Raw genomic sequence first — 16485 nt, 5'->3', positions numbered from 1 at the left:
AGTCACTTCTCCTTAACTTGTAAAAAATCTCATCTTGTAGCTCCCATAATTCCCATGTGTCATGGGAGGGATCCGGTGGCAGGTAAATGAACCACGGGCGCAGGTGTCCCCTGTACTGTTCTCGTGATAGTGAATAAGTCTCATGAGATCTGATGGTTTTATCAATGAGAGTTCCCCTGCACAAGCTCTCTTGCTTGCTGCCATGTGAGATGTGCCTTTGCTTCATCATTTACCTTCTGCCATGATTGTGAGGTCTCCCCAGCCATGTGGAACTGTGGGTCCATTAAACCTTTTTCCTTTGTAAATTAACCAGTCTTAGGTATGTCTTTATTAGCAGCATGAGAACAGACTGATACAGCGAACAAAAACATTTCCTGACTCTAACTTCCTTGGCTATTGTTTTAAGCTAAAATTACCTTCTTGCTTATCAAGTTGCTGGTTTACTTCTCAGGGCTAGCTAGGTGCCTGGAGTTTCTTTGAAGGAACTCAAGATTTTTCTGTGTTTTCATGCTGGGGTAGGGGAGGGGTACCCAGCAAGTCCCTGAGAATGGTGCTTGTTACATCTCAGTTCTAAGATTGCTAGGGAGCATATGATACAGCAATCCCACTGCTGAGTATATACCCCAAAGAGAAGAAATTAGTATATCGAAGAGGTATCTGCATTCTGATGTTTGTTGCAGCACTGTTTACAATAGTTAAGATTTGGAAGCAACCCAGGTGTCCATCAACAGATGAATAAAGAAAATGTGGGACATATACACAATGGAGCACTATTCAGCCATAAAAAGGAATGAGATCCAGTCATTTGTAACTACATGGATGGAGGTGGAGATCATTATGTTAAGTAAAATAAGCTAGGCACAGAAAGACAGATATCACATGTTTTCACTTATTTATGGGATCTAAAAATCAAAACAATTGAGCTCATGGACAGAGAATCTATGAATGATTACCAGAGGTTGGGAAGGGTGAGGGGGGCTGGGTGGGGGTTGAGAGGGTTGGGTAGGTAGGGATGGTTAATAGGTTAAAAAAAAGAAAGAACGAATAAGACCTGTTATTCGGTAGCACAACATGGTGACTATAGTCAATAACTTGAATATTTTATGATAACTTAAAGAGTGTAATTGGATTGTTTGTAACTCAAAGGATAAATGATTGAGGGAATGGTACCCTGGTCTCCATGATGAGCTTATTTCACATTGCATGCCTGTATCAAAACCTCTCATGTACCCCCATAAATATGTACACCTACCATGTACCTATAAGAATAACAAATAAAAACATATTTTGAAAAGATTAGTAGGGAAGTAGGGTCCACACAAGATAGTAATAATACGGGTTAGCAAATGCTAAATGCCAAAGGTGTGGCACCCACAAGTGCTTCAGGGACTCTGAAACCATGCCCAGGCGACACACACACACACACACACACACACACACACACACACACACACACACGACCCTGATTGTGCTGCTGGCTGGCAAAGAAAAAAAAAATGCCCAAACTTCCCTGACAGTTGAACCAAACAGTGGAGAGGTGACTGCTGAGCTGTTCGGATAAGAGGCTTGGAGCAGCACTGCCTGCTTTTGTTCCTGATTGGTGTGAGGATTTTCACATCTCTCTTTTCTCTGGTTCTGGGAATTGGAGGCATCTGAGCTGGTGAGCGGTCTTCCTGCCACCAAGAGGGGGCAAGAAACTGGGGACCCGAGAAAGGAGGGTGCTGTAAGGAAAGACTAGCCTGCTTCAGCCAGGTTTGTTGTTCCTTCTTTATTGGCACAATCTTGGGGGCAGCAAAAAGGAACTGGCAAGCATCTAGTCTGTCTACGGGACAGTCTGAGCCCCACCTTGCTGCTTTGATTCTTTTTTTGCTTGCCAAGACAAACCTTGGTTGCACTGTGTATTCTGTCAGCTCCTGGGAGGCAGACAGGTGGGGACTAGGAAAGGTGACTGCTGACTCCAAGCAAATGCGTTGCCCTTGAGACCCGGGGCAGGGGACAGAGAGGGGTCTGTCTGGGCGGAGACTCGGCAGAGGTCAGCGCATGGGCAGGTTGCAGACAGTCTGCGAATTTGTAGCTCACACCTGTGCCCAAGCGCCCTCTCCCTCCCATCGGATCCGTCCTATGACCTTGGAAGAAGTGGGGACCACGCCTCATGTTCTCAGGTCCTGGAGGAGTGGTATCCCAGGTGGGTGGGCGATGCCCCGCGGCAGCCGTGCCTCCCTGGATGTCTCCAGGGGCGGTCACGCGGAATGCTGGCCCCCGCAGTTTCGGCCATCGGCCCCTCCACCTCGGCGCCCCGCCTTCCCCGTGGGCTCAGGTGTAATCGTGGCCCTAGGGTGTGTGCACCTGGGATGAAGTAGTGAAGGCGGCGGGAGCTAGGGTGAGTTGTCCTGTTCCGAGGAGCAGCAGTTTGCCAGAGTTAACGTGGGCAGCCTCTTTGGGAAGGGAAGGAAGGAGCACCGTCTGCCAAGCGCCTGCTCGCCCCCCGCGTGTCTGCCTGTGTGTGCCGTGCATGTGCGTGCGTGTATGTGTGTGTGCGCGCGAGTGTGAGTGCGCGCGCGCCGAGGCGTTCCTCAGGTTGCGCTGCCTGGAAACCGAGGGAGCCATTGGAGAGGCGGAGGGTGGGGGTGGGGGCTCCCCGACCCTCGGAGGAGCCGGGGCGCAGGCGGCCAAGGCGAGCCCAGAAGCCCGGCTCCTGAACGCGGGCGCCGGCAGAGCGTGGACGGTGCTGCTGGCGGCCGCAAGGCCCCGGGGGGCCCGCAGGGGAGGAGCTGGGGAGGAGGCCGGAGCTGCATGGAGTTTCTAGGGCGCGCAACTCCGGCGGGGCCTCGGCCACTGGGCTCCGGGGCGCAGCGAGGCAGCCGCGCACATGGGCTGAACCCGCGCGGCCAGCGGGAGCGGGAGGGGTAGAAGAGAGCGCGGTGCAGGGGGTGCGGGGCACACGTCCCCAGACGGGAGCAGAGGACAAGGACAGGGAGGCACGCGCCCAGATCGCGCTCCGAGTCGACGAGGGGGCTCGTGTCGGTCTCGGCGCGCGCGTGGGGAGCGGCCCGGGGGCGCCAAGGGAGCCGGCGGCAGCGAGGATGCCGGCGCGGGGACGCGGCTGCCGGCTGGGGGTGTGAGCGAGAGGCTGAGCGCTGCCCGCTCGGCGCCTCCATTCCGCGCCGCCCCCTCCCTGCGGGCCTCGGAGGAAGCCCCCCGCGCGGTGCGGAGGCGCTTCGGCTGCCGGGCTGCGGAGCCCCGGCCCAGCGAGAGGTGAGTGCCGCCGCCGGCTCCCCAGCTCACCCGCGCGCTCCCTCTCTTCTCCTCTTCCCTCGGTCCTCGCCCCTCTCCAGGGTGTCCAAACCCCCGGGCTGTCGTGAGCCCCCGTGTTCGGAGTGGGCGGGCGATTGGCAGACAACGCCGCCCGTACCTGTTGGCTCCGGCACTGGGGCACCCACCCGGCGGGCTGGGGGCTGCCCCGGCCACCTTGCCCTCCGTGGAGCTGGCTCTGGCTGCCTGCCTGGGGGCGTGGGGCTAGGGAAGGGCCGCGGTGCACTCTGCTGTCCCGGCACTCTGCTGGCTGGAGACTGGGAACCGCTCCTGTAGCCCCCAGGAGCCAGTGGCCACCAGGCAGCGCGCCCCCGGCCGCAGGGTCCCGGGCGGTGGGGAGGGAGGGCAGGGGACCCGGAGCCGCACCGCAGCCCAGGTGGGAGCGCCCGGCGGCAACCAGGTCTCTTCGGAAAGCCGGAGTCATGGCGATCGGGGGAGGCGGGAGGCAGGGTTCTCTCCGCGTCTGGCCCCCAGGGCTGACTGCTTGCCTGCCTGGGCGCACGCTCCTCGCTGCCATCTACCCCGAGTCTAGGGGCGCCGGGGTGCAAGGGGTAACCACAGAGGCCTCTGCAGTCCCGCTGGGACCTAGTGCCTGAGCTCCAAGCAGCTGGATGGGTCTGGCGCCCAGGCAGGGGCGGGCTCCGTCTTCCCCGGACAGTCTGGATTTACCCGGGTTCCCAGTCTCTCCGGACTAGCGCAACGCGGAGTGAACTTCCCGAGACTTGGTCCGAGGGCGCCTAGGCAGCAGCAGGTAGTTCTGGGCCGCCCTCGTGGAGAGGGCGAGCGGGGGACACCCCATCCCGACGGAATGGGGATACAGAGGGTGCACCGAGCGGATCAGTTTGCGTCCTAGCCTTGGGCCACGTGCGCCCGAGCCACCACCCCACCATCGTTTCCCACTGCTCTTTTTTCTTGGACGAGGCTTGTGTGAGGAAGGCGCCTTTCTTCCATTTGGGTCGAAGCCCTTAGCTCCCGGGTGAAGCGGTGCCTGCAGTTCCCTGAGTGCCAAGACTGGGGCGCCAGCCATCCCCAGGCCCTGAGCCGGTTTTCTGCAAAACAGGAGACTTTCTTGGGCTCAGGGAATAGCAGCTTAGCGCCGGCTGTGTGTGGCTAGGAAGTCTGTTTCGTGGTGATAATAACTACATTCTAGAGTGACCCACGGTAGCCTCTGCGACAGAGTTGGGATGACCTTCCCAGAAAGAATGGGTAGATTTCTGCGCTGCGTGTTCAGACACACGCAACATTTGTGCACATAGGAGAACTCATGAGCTCCTAGGATTTTCAGGTTCTGCTTCTTTAACTGCTGACTTTTGCTTAAAAGGGAAATTATTTTTCAATTCGGGCATCAAAGCTTTGGAAAGGAATTTAAAGCCATTTGGTGTGAAATTGTCTTGAGGCTAGAACAGGACGTGTTTTTCCTAGGAGCCTGATTCCAGCTCTTCTCCTTGGCTTGTTCGTGGTTTTATTTCATTTTTGTGGGGTGGGAGGAGGTGTTGGAAGAAGAATGTGGAGTCTTGATTTTTATCTGCTACCTGTCCTGATGTCCAGGTGTCACCTCAGACCTCTCAGCCTTGTGGTTCTGTCACCACGCCCAGTTTAGGATTCATTCCTGGGCTCCAGGAACTGCATAACTTTGCTAGTTCCTCAGGCAATCAGTGGGATCTTCTACCAAAGCCCCAAGGATGCCCTGAGCTGTGTTTCCAGAGCAGCCTGCCCTGGTGGAAGACCAGTGGAGTGGCTTTTTTTTTTTTTGACTTCACTGCAGACGTGTGGGTTTTTCATGGCAATAGCTGCATGGAGCTGTTTACTGAGAAGCTGTTCTACGACAGTGAAGTTGGTTGCTGGGTGTATCCAAGTGGAGTAATGAAAACAAAACTCTTTGGAAATCCAATCCTCATGATATTTTATTGGAGGAGAGCTAAATCCTCTTAGAATTGTTCACCAAGATGTCACCTTTCCCTGAACTCTGAAAGCAACTATTGCCAGTAATCAGGCCTTCGACTAGGGTGCAGGATAAGGGCTTTTTGGCAAGAAAATAATTTAATTCAGCTGGTTCTGTTGAGAAAGGGATGGGCAAGACTTGACGGACACACGTGATGCTCTTTCCTCTGTAAGGGGAGGGGGGTACAAGGTGGGGGTGGATGACAACCGATCATTTTTGAATTTTACATTTATCTCCCCAGTGGGTAGCTTCTGATCCCTCCATAAATATTGGGCAGGGCAAGGACCTCATTTATACATTTCTTTTTCATAGCAACTGGCCTTGGGAGGGTCACCAGCCAAAGTGGGATATCTGTGGCAGGCCCTTGCTCCTGTTGTGGTGTGTGCAGTGGTGTCTTTTACCACATTCTTATACTGACAACCTGTGCAGTGCTCGCTGGTTGTCAGAAGGGGGCACTAGTTCTCATTACGAGAGAAATTCCGATTGATAGAACTTTGGACGTTTAAAGCCTTCGGAGACCCTCTTAATTCAGATTTCTGAGACCCTACTTGTGTGCCAGACCCTTTCACACGTTTGAGCTCATGTCATCCTCATTTTTCCTGTTTGGAAACTGCTGCGAAGGGAATTGAAATCACTTTTCCTGGGGCTGTGAAGCTTGCAGGTCAGAAGCAGCGTTAGGGTTTGAGGCTAACAGGCCGGGTTTCGATCCTATGTGTGTGGCACTTTCCACACTGCTTCCTTAGGATAGGAAAAGTATTTTGGGAATCTTTGACCTGCAGTAATTTGTTTAGAGTCAGACACAGAGTGGGTGCCCTGTCTATGTTTGTTGAATGAATCTAGGTCAGCATCTCATTCTTCATTCCTGGTGAGGAAACTGAGGCACAGGAGGAGCTGTGTCTTGTGCAGTTGGTCTGGGGAGGAAGGAGAATCCCACAGCAAAGCCCTTCCCTTGTCACGTGTGCCTGTACTGGTTTGATGATTGACGATAAGCTTTTTTTTTTTTTTTTTTTTTGCATATTCCCTTTCTGTACTCATGTTGGTATAGGCTGAGTGGCACCTTAGCCCGTCACTTGGGGCTTCTTCAGCTGGTGTAGTCAGAGTGTCTGAAATGTCCTTTCACGATTGAGAACCATTAGGCAGTGCAACCAGCAACAGCCTCTGATGCTTGTTAAAACAGTGTGAGTTCTGACTCCTAAGCTATGAAACCATCCTTCAAGATAGCAGAGCATTGGCAGATTTCTCAGAACGCTCAATTTGAGGATCATTCCAAATGTGGTTCGGAAGGAGGAAAAGGATAACACCATTGTTGCATCCAACCTGGGGTTTTTCAATGTGAATTATGTTTTTAATCATTTAACATTCAACAAGCATTTATTCAGTGCCTATTATGTGGTACAGATAGATGAAGACGACGCAGTGCCTGTCATCAAAAAATTCACAGATTAGTGGGGAGGGCAGACCATGTGTTAGGGTTGCACATTTGTGAGCAGAGGTGGATGGTAGCTAGGCAAGGGTGGAGGTGATGTCTGAGCTGAGTTTACAGGATGATTAAGGACTTGGTTAGCTTTTCTTGAGTATTCTGGTGCAGAGGAAAGGGTGGGAAGGGATGAGAGATTAGAACACATGTGGAGAATATGAGGAAGCAGCTGGTAGTTTGGAGTTCTTGGTGCTTAAAGATTGCAACAGGGAGGTACAAAAGAAGTGACCAGAATGATAGATGGGGGCCTTTGGTCAGGACCAGGGACTCAGCATTTCTCCATCAGGGTGGCATGGTCAGTTTTGGCTGGAGACTTTGTGGTGAATGAATTTGGCACCAAGAAGACCAGAAACATGGATACCAGGGAGGAAGCTGGCTCTGAAAGCCAGGCAAGGCTGATGAGGCCATGGTGGGGAGGATGGAGAAGATGGGATGGATTCAGCAAACAGGAGAACTGTCAGCTAGGATCCTTGGGTTGCAAGCAATAGAAACTAAGTCTGGCTAACAACGTCAACAAATATTGCATTAGAAATATTGATGGAAACTCACAGGATTAAGAGCATCCCTAAAGAACCAGGCACGGAATAGACAGGAATTAGGCAGTCCAGGGGATCTCGGTGGCAGGAATTGACTTATGGTCTCTTCCAGTGGATGCTATGGAAGTAAATGATCACCAACCTTTAGGAGGTGGGACTCAACTCTAGAGGTGGGGCTCAATTTGGTCCAGTTAGCTGGACCAAATTGAGGACCAGCTAAAACAGGGCTGGGGGGCAAGCAGCTCTCCATAAGACACACCCACACATGCGCTGTGTCAGTTTACCATTGCCATGGCAACAACTGGAAGTTATTACTCCTTTCCATGGCAATGACCCAACCACCCAGAAGTTACCACGCTATTTCTAGAAATTTCTGCTTAAACTGTCCTTAATTTGGATATGACTAAAAATGGGTATAAATATGACTGCAGCACTGGGGTGCTACCCTGCACATACTGCCTAGGGTATAGCCCTGCTGTACAAGGAGTATCTCTGCTGCTGCTGTACACTGCTGCTTCAATAAAAGTTGCTATCTCCCATTGACAATAGCAAAGACATGGAATCATCCTACATGCCCATCAATGATAAATTGGCTAAAGAAAATGTGGTACATATACACCATGGAATACTATGCAGCCATAAAAAGGAATGAGATCATGGCCTTTTCAGGGACATGGATGGAGCTGGAGGCCATTATCCTTAGCAAACGCAGGAACTGAAAATCAAATACCACATGTTCTCACTTATAAGTGGAAGCTAAGTGATGAGAACATACGGACACATGGGGACACACACACGCACACACACAAACACACACTGGGGCCTGTTAGAGGGTGGAGAGTGCGAGGAGGGAGAGCATCAGAAAGAATAGCTGATGGATTCTAGGCTTAATACCTGGGTGATTGGATGATCTGTGCAGAAAATGACCATGGTACATACACATTTACCTATGTAACAAACCTGCACATGTACCCCTGAACTTAAGATAAAAGTTGGAAAAAAAAAGATAAAAGTTGGAAAAAAATGAATAAGTAAATAAATAGATATTCTGTGACTATTAGAAAAAAAAAAGTTGCTGTCTCACACCCCTGGCTTGCACTTGAATTCTTTCCTGGGCAAAGCCAAGAACCCTCCCAGGCTAAGCCCCAATTTTGGGCTCACCTGCCCTCCATTATTGTTATTGTATCATTCTGCTGCATTCAGGATGCTCAGAGGACATATCCGATTGGCATAGTTTTGGGTTCCTATATCTAGGGGTGGGTTTCTGAAAAGTCACTGAGATTGGGACAGATTGTTTTCTTTCTTTTCTTTTCTTTTTTTTTTTTTTTTGATGGCGTCTCACTCTGTTGCCCAGGCTGCAGTACAGTGGTGCGATCTCGGCTCACTGCAACCTCTGCCTCCCGAGTAGCTGGGATTATGGGCTCCTGCCACCATGCCCGGCTAATTTTTGTATTTTTAGTAGAGATGGGTTTTCACCATATTGGCCAGGCTGGTCTCGTACTCCTGACTTCAGGTAATCTACCTGCCTCGGCCTCCCAAAGTGCTGGGATTACAGGCGTGAGCCACTGCGCCCGGCCGGGAGAGAGTGTTTTCTGAAAGGAAACTGGAATGATTCTGCTAAAAGACAGTGACTGTGATGTTGAGCTTGTCTTCCATAAGAGGGAAAATTGGCAGGACTTATTAATTGCTGGGGAAGTGGGAGAAAGGGAAGGTGTCACCATTGGGTTTCTGGTTTAGGTAACAGGGTGGAGAAGCAGAACTGAAGTCTGAACAAGACTAAATAACTGTTTTACTTTCCCACTGGCAGGGCTGTGGGCAGCCCTCCATGACCAGGTCATTGGAGAGGGTGACAATCTATTTTAAAAAGCCTCATTAAGGGACTGTGCTGCTGTGAATAAGACCTATTTAAGTAGGTTACTTTATCTCACGCACCACAAATCTGGATTCTTTGAAAATGCTTTCATTCATCCAACTAGTATGTATTGAGCATCTCTGGTTCAGGTACTGGGGAAAATGATGAATTCGTCAGACAGAGATGGTACCCTTATTGTCTATGGTGTAAGACACAATAAAAAATATAGAAATAAAATTGGAGGATATAATTGAGACAGATGCAAGGGCTACTTCAGATTGGATGGCCAACAAAGGTCTCTCTCTCTTTTTTTATTTTTTGAGATAGTCTTGCTCTGTTGCCCAGGCTGGAGTGCAGTGGTGCGATCTTGGCGCACTGCAGCCTCTGCCTCCCGCATTCAAGTGATCTTTCTGCCTCAGTCTCCAGGGCAGCTAGGATTACAGGCATGTACCACCACGCCCAGCTAATTTTTCTATTATTATTATTATTTTTTGAGATGGAGTCTCACTGTGTCGCCCAGGCTGGAGTGCAGTGGCATGATCACAACTCACTGCAACCTCCGCCTCTCAGGTTCAAGTGATTCTCCTGCTTCAGCCTCCCGAGTAGCTGGGATTACAGGTGCCCGCCACCACGTCCAGCTAATTTTTGTATTTTTAGTAGAGACGGGGTTTCACCATGTTGGCCAGTATGGTCTTGAACTCCTGACCTCAGGTGATCCGCCTGCCTCAGCCTCCCAAAGTTCTGGGATTACAGGCATAAGCCACTGCACCTGAACTAATTTTTGTATTTTTATTTATTTTTATTTATTTATTTATTTTTTGAGATGGAGTCTTGCTCTGTCGCCCAGGCTGGAGTGCAGTGGCGTGATCTCGGCTCACTGCAAGCTCCGCCTCCTGGGTTCAAGCGATTCTCCTACTTCAGTCTCCTGAATAGCTGGAATTACAGGTGTGTGGCACCATGCCCAGCTAATTTTTGTATTTTTAGTAGAGATGGGGTCTCACCATGTTGGCCAGGCTGGTCTCAAACTCCTGACCTCAAGTGATCCACCTGCATCGGCCTCCCAAAGTGCTGGGATTACGGGCATGAACCACTGAGCCGAACCAAGAAAGATCTCAATGATGAGCTCTATTTAGACTGACACCAGAATGACATGAAGGGATAAGGTGGGGAAATATCTGTGGAAGAACTTCCAGGGCGTGGGAACAGCCAGTGCAAAAGTCTCAAAGCAGGAATGAACTGGGCTCATTTAGAGGAGAAGGAAGGAGACTGGTGTGGCGGGAGATGAGTTCAGAGAGATGGGGGCTAGCTCATATAGGGTCATCCTGTGGAGTCTGGGTTTGATACCGAGTTCAATAGAAGTCATGGAGGGGTTTTAAACAGGTAAGTGATATGACTTAGTCTATATTTTCCAAAGATCATTCTGTCTCCAGCTGTCCATTCTGCCTGCACTACCGTGGTACAATAAAGTGAGTCTTTATCCATCAGAATGTAAAATAAAATGTAGTGTTTAGGAGTAACAGATGGAGAGAAAATGCTTTGGTGACCTTAATTTGGTGATTTCTAACGTACCAGTTAAGTGTGGATACAAACAAAACTGCAATCATAGTATGATTTCAGTTTTGTTTAAAAACATGGTACAGAAGAACAATGGAAATAAATGGACCAAAAATGTTAACAATGCTTGTTCAAAGCTGTTGGCATTATGAATGATTTTGTGGTTTTGCAAATGAACACACATTTCTTTTATAATCGGAAAAATATTTGTTTTAAAATGTAGACACCGGGCCGGGCGCGGTGGCTCACGCCTGTAATCCCAGCACTTTGGGAGGCCGAGATGGTTGGATCAGCTGAGGTCAGGAGTTCAAGACTAGCCTGGCCAGCCTGGCGAAACCCTGTCTTTACTAAAAATATAAAAAACTAGCCAGGCGTGGTGGTGGGTATCTGTAATCCCAGTTCCTTGGAAGGCTGAGGCAGGAGAATTGCTTGAACCCAGGAGGCGGAGGTTGCAGTGAGCTGAGATTATGCCACTGCACTCCAGCCTGGGCGACAGAGCGAGACTCTGTCTCGAGAAAAAGTAAATAAATAAAATGTAGACACTGATGATCACCAGTGCCTTGAAGAGAGTGTTGGGAGACTGTAATCTACTAAACACTTTCCCCTACCATCTTATTTTGAGAATTTTAATCTCAAAAACCCATGGTCCTGGTTGGGACAGAAGATAGGATGCTCATTGTATTAGTCTGTTCTCACACTGCTAATGAAGACATACCTGAGACTGGGTAATTTATAAAGGAAAGAGGTTTAGTGCACTCACAGTACCACATAGCTGGGAGGCCTCACAATCATGGCGGAAGATGAAGAGCAAGAGGATGTCTTCCACGACGGCAGGAAAGAGCGTGTGTAGGGGAGCTCCCATTTATAAAACCATGAAATCTCGTGAGACTTATTCACTACCAGGAGAACAGTGTGGGGGAAACCACCCCCATGATTCAATTATCTCCGCCTGGCCCCACCCTTGACACGTGGGAATTATTGCAACTTGAGGTGAGATTTGGGTGGGGACACAGCCAAACTATGTCACTTGTTTTGACAAAGGTGCGCAATGAGTGGCTCTGTTTTGTGCTTAAGACGTTTTTTAGTGATGAAATTAAACATTCTTTTTAAAAAAGAAATTAAAAGCTATACAGAAATGTTACAGAGAACATGGAAGGCATCTTTCTTCACTCTCATTCTCAATACCATTCACATTTCAAGTACATATATTGTTAGATTTTTTTCTATGCATTTCAAATACATACATCTAAATTTTGTTGAATTTGGGATATTGCTGTAAGAAGTTACCTTACTTCTAAATTACTCTCCAAGTTCCTTCTCATAGAGATTGAAACCAAGATGATCTTTTTTCCCCTTTTGAAACAAATTACTGGGAAATTTGAACACATAACTAGGAAGAACCGAACCTTGCCTTTTTAGTATTCAGAGTGTTACTGAAAGCATAATTCATACTTATAAAGAATAGAGCAATTAAATATTCATTAAAAGCTCATTTCTGAACATTTAAACATTACTGCTTTCGTATTGGATCCCAAAAGTGTGTATCACGATTAAAAATTGCTTGCACTTTTTCGTTATCAAAAGTTAGGCAACAGGAACATTTAGAAGTACAAATTCGACAGCTTGGCTAATTATTTTGGTGTCATATTTGTTACAACTAAGTATTATTCCTTGAAAACAGGAAAAGAAAAACATTCAATGAAGTGTTTATTTATTTATTTATTTATTTTTGAGACAGAGTCTTGCTCTGTTGCCCAGGCTGCAGTGCAGTGGCGTGATCTTGGCTCACTGCAACCTCCGCCTGCTGGGTTCAAGCGATTCTCTTGCCTCAGCCTCCTGAGTAGCTGGGACTACAGGTGCGTGCCACCACACCTGACTAATTTTTGTATTTTTAGTAGAGACGGGGTTTCACCATACTGGCCAGGCTGGTCTCGAACTCCTGACCTCAAGTGATTCTCCCGCCTCAGCCTCCCAAAGTGCTGGGATTACAGGCGTGAGCCACTGCACCCAGCCTCAGTCAAGTGTTACTCAGAACCATTGATGTGTTCTGGAAGAGCTGGACATCCACATAAAGCCCAAGTCGACCTTGTGGTCTCATCCTATAGACTGGGCTTGGGGGCTTCAGTGTCAGGCATTAACTGCCACAAACTCAGTCTCAATATGACTGAATAGTGTTGGATCGGAGTCTCATTATGTGATTCAGCAGAATTACACCTTAAAAAAAGTCATTAATTAAACATATCCTTTTGTGGTGAAGAGAATGAATATGTGTTTAGAAGACATTGACTGCAAGGTAATAGAACCGTGGAATTAAAGGAGGAGAGGAATCTTGGTTAGCTCATTTACAGATGGGGAGACTCAGTCAGAGAGATTGAGTGACATGTGCGCTGTCAGAGTTCATTTCACACCCCAGATCGCTTTCCCCTACACTCAGCCGTGGCTCCGTGTTATTGGAAACCAAATTTATTTTCGTAAACCCAAGAATTAGGAAAATGCTCCAAACCTCATGAAAACCGAGAGGGTTTTTGAGCCGTTCATTCATTCTGTAAAGTGTAATCTGTTTGTGTACTGATAACAGGCCTAATTACTGTGTAAACATTTTTATAGCCTGGTAAGAAAACCTCAAACATCTGTACTGAACACTGATGTGGTGTCTCAGCCTCCAACATTCCTACTGCTGCTTCGGAAAACCAGTTGCTCTGCTTTTTAATCTGATCTGTGGTTGATGATTCATTTTATATGCATACACATAAGCACATATTCCATCTCAGCAGGCAAACTAGCTTAGTGCTTAGTAGGTGTCGTCTATTTTATTTCTCCCATCCTGCAGATGAAGAAACAGAGACGTTGTAGCCAGGCCACAGAGATGTTGCACAGGGTCACGGTTTAGTACTTGGAAACCCAGAGGTATGTAACCCACTAGCTAAAGCCTCCATCCTCTTTGTGCCTATCCAAGACAAACAACCATTGTGCAAGGACGGTCAGGATCTGAGTTTGTGAAACCACTTTCAATAGTTAAATCAAGGCCGGGCATGATGGCTCACGCCTGTAATCCCAGCACTTTGGGAGGCCCAGGCAGGCAGACCACGTGAGGCCAGGAGTTCGAGACCAGCCTGGCCAACATGGCGAAACCGCGTCTCTACTAAAAAATACAAAATTTAGCCAGGCGTGGTGGCAGGCGCCGGTAATCCCAGCCACTCAGGAGGCTGAGGCAGGAGAATCACTTGAACCCAGGAGGTGGAGGTTGCAGTGGTAGAGGTTGCAGTGAGCCAAGATTGTGCCACTGCATTCCAGCCTGGGAGACAGAACAAGACCCTGTCTCCCACAAAAGCCCTCCAAAAAACAGTTCAATTACATTTTTTGCCCAGATGTCAAGCGGCAGAGAGATCTCTGTGAGGTTATTGTATTTTTAAGCCTGTTTTGTGGGTTGCCATCAATCCGTTCCCTCCATGGCTCACTTGGTAGTAGCAGGTCACCAAGAGATCATCTGCCCTCAGCTCAGATGGGTGGTTTTCTTTTCCTGCCAAGACCCAAGCCTCAAGTTAGTTACCTAGGCAACTAACTGACTTGGTTCCTGCATTATTTTTATTTTATTTTATTTATTTTTGAGAGAGAGTTTCGCTCTTGTTTTATTTATTTATTTTTGAGACAGAGTTTCGCTGTCCTTGCCCAGGCTGGCGTGCAATGGTGTGATCTTGGCTCACTGCAACCTCCGCCTCCCGGGTTCAAGCGATTCTTGTGCCTCAGCCTCCCAAGTAGCTGGGATTACCGGTGCACACCACCACACCCAGCTCAGTTTTGTGTTTTTAGTAGAGACAGGGTTTCCCCATGTTGGCCAGGCTGGTCTTGAAGTCTTGACCTCAGGTGATCCACCCACCTCGGCCTCCCAAAGTGCTGGGATTACAGGCATGAGCCACTGCACCTGGACAGCATTATTTTCGTTTATTTATTCAGAGACAGAGTCTCTGTCACCTAGGCTGGAGTGCACAGTCACAATCATGGCTCGCTGCAGCCTCAGCTTACTGGGCTCACATGATCCTCCCACCTCAGCTTCCTGAGTAGCTGGGACCAAAGTTAGCCAACAAGCCCAGCTAATTCTTAAATTTTTTGTAGAGACAGGGTTTCACCATGTTGCTCAGGCTGGTCTCGAACTCCTGGCCTGAAGCAATCCTCCTGCCTTGGCCTCCCAAAGTGCTGGGATTATCGGTAGGAGCGACTGCACCCAGCAGTCTTTAAATAAACACTGAAATTCTCCAATTCTCGACACCCAAAGCGATAAATGCTTCTGTTGAGCTTCCAAAAATCCAGCCAGAACTCCTTGGAATCCTCAGAGGGCAGTAGGCAACGGGGAAAAATCACATCATTGAGACTGGGAGCAGTGGCTCATGCCTGTAATCCCAGCTCTTTGGGAGCGGGTGGATCACTGAGGTCAAGAGTTCAAGACCAGCCTGGCCAACATGGTGAAACCCTGTCTCTACCAAAAAAATACAAAAGTTAGCCGAGTGTGGTGGTGTGCATCTGTAGTTCCAGCTACTCGGGAGGCTGAGGCAGGAGAATCACTTGAACCTGGGAGGCAGAGGTTGCAGTGAGTTGTGATTGCCCCATTGCACTCCAGGCTAGGCAACAGAGTGAGACTCTGTCTCGAGGAAAAAAAAAAAATTCACATCATTAAAGAGGAGGGAAAAAGAGAGCCAGAGCTGAAAGTGAGCTTTCCACTCCTAGGGAAAGCTTTTGGAGGTTACTGGGGAATAATATTAGGAAGGAAGGTAAATGCAAGAGGCAGGCATGGTTGGGACAGTGACCCCATCGTAAATGATAACTCCAGAGATGGGATGACCCTGCTGTGGTCTTGGAAAAGGATGGTTATCAGTGATGCTTTTTCAGGAAACAGACCTTTCTGGAGGAGGTGAAATCCCTCCAGACCTTGGATTTGAGTGCTAGAATCTGAAGCAGAGATTTTAATTCAGTGGCTCTCAAACTTTGCTGCACATTAAAATTCTCTGGGGAGGCTTTAAAAAGTTCCAGTGGGAGGCAGAGCTTGCAGTGAGCTGAGATCCGGCCACTGCACTCCAGCCTGGGTGGCAGAGCGAGACTCCGTCTCAAAAAAAAAAAGTTCCAGTGCTGTAATCACATCCCAGGAATCTCCTGGGGCCTGGGAGGCAGTGGTGATTCCACTGTACAGCCAACTTTGAGAAGCAGGGCTCTCGGACACCATTCTCCAAGGGATGTGCCAACCAGGGGATCTTGTTGAACTGCACTTAAAAAAACAAACAAAACAAAAAAACCCGGAGCCTCACTCTGTCACCCAGGCTGGAGTGCAGTGGCACAGCCTCAACCTCCTGGGCTTAAGTGATCCTCCTGCCTCAGCCTCCCAAGTAGCTGGGACTATAGATGTGTGCCACGACACCCGGATAATTTTTGTGTTTTTTGTAGAGATGGGGTTTCACTATGTTTCCCAGGCTGGTCTCAAAGTCTTGGACTCAAGCAGTCCGCTCACCTCAGCCTCCCAAAGTGCCAGGATTACAGACACGAGCCACCGTGCTCAGCCTAAACTGCAAATTATGATCGTTTAGTTCGGGGAAGATATCTCTTTTCTTTCTTTCTTTCTTTCTTTCTTTCTTTCTTTCTTTCTTTCTTTCTTTCTTTCTTTCTTTCTTTCTTTCTTTCTTTCCTTCCTTCCTTCCTTCCTTCTTTCTTTTCTTTTCTTTTCTTTTCTTTTCTTTTCTTTCTTTCTTTCTTTCTTTCTTTCCTTTCTTTCTTTCCTTTCCTTCCTTCCTTCCTTTCCTTCTTTCTTTCTTTCTTTCTTTCTTTC

General features: G+C 48.6%; 1 protein-coding gene across 3 annotated transcripts in view; it reads left to right on the top strand.

Moving 5' to 3' along the window:
- The window catches only part of CALN1 (calneuron 1), a 668523-nt gene that overhangs the window by 109350 nt on the left and 542688 nt on the right, over nucleotides 1-16485 (top strand). Inside the window, exon 1 of one of the 3 annotated variants that reach the window (XM_026446608.2) lies at nucleotides 2569-3255. The exons of the other annotated variants lie outside the window; for them this stretch is intronic. The gene's annotated coding sequence lies outside the window, so the exon portion shown is untranslated. Of the gene's footprint in view, nucleotides 1-2568; nucleotides 3256-16485 lie in introns of those variants that run through there. 3 annotated transcript variants of the gene reach the window in all.

The sequence above is a fragment of the Piliocolobus tephrosceles genome, chromosome 8 (assembly GCF_002776525.5).
Source record: "Piliocolobus tephrosceles isolate RC106 chromosome 8, ASM277652v3, whole genome shotgun sequence".
Lineage (NCBI taxonomy): Eukaryota > Metazoa > Chordata > Mammalia > Primates > Cercopithecidae > Piliocolobus > Piliocolobus tephrosceles.
This window is presented reverse-complemented; position numbering and strand designations above follow the sequence as displayed.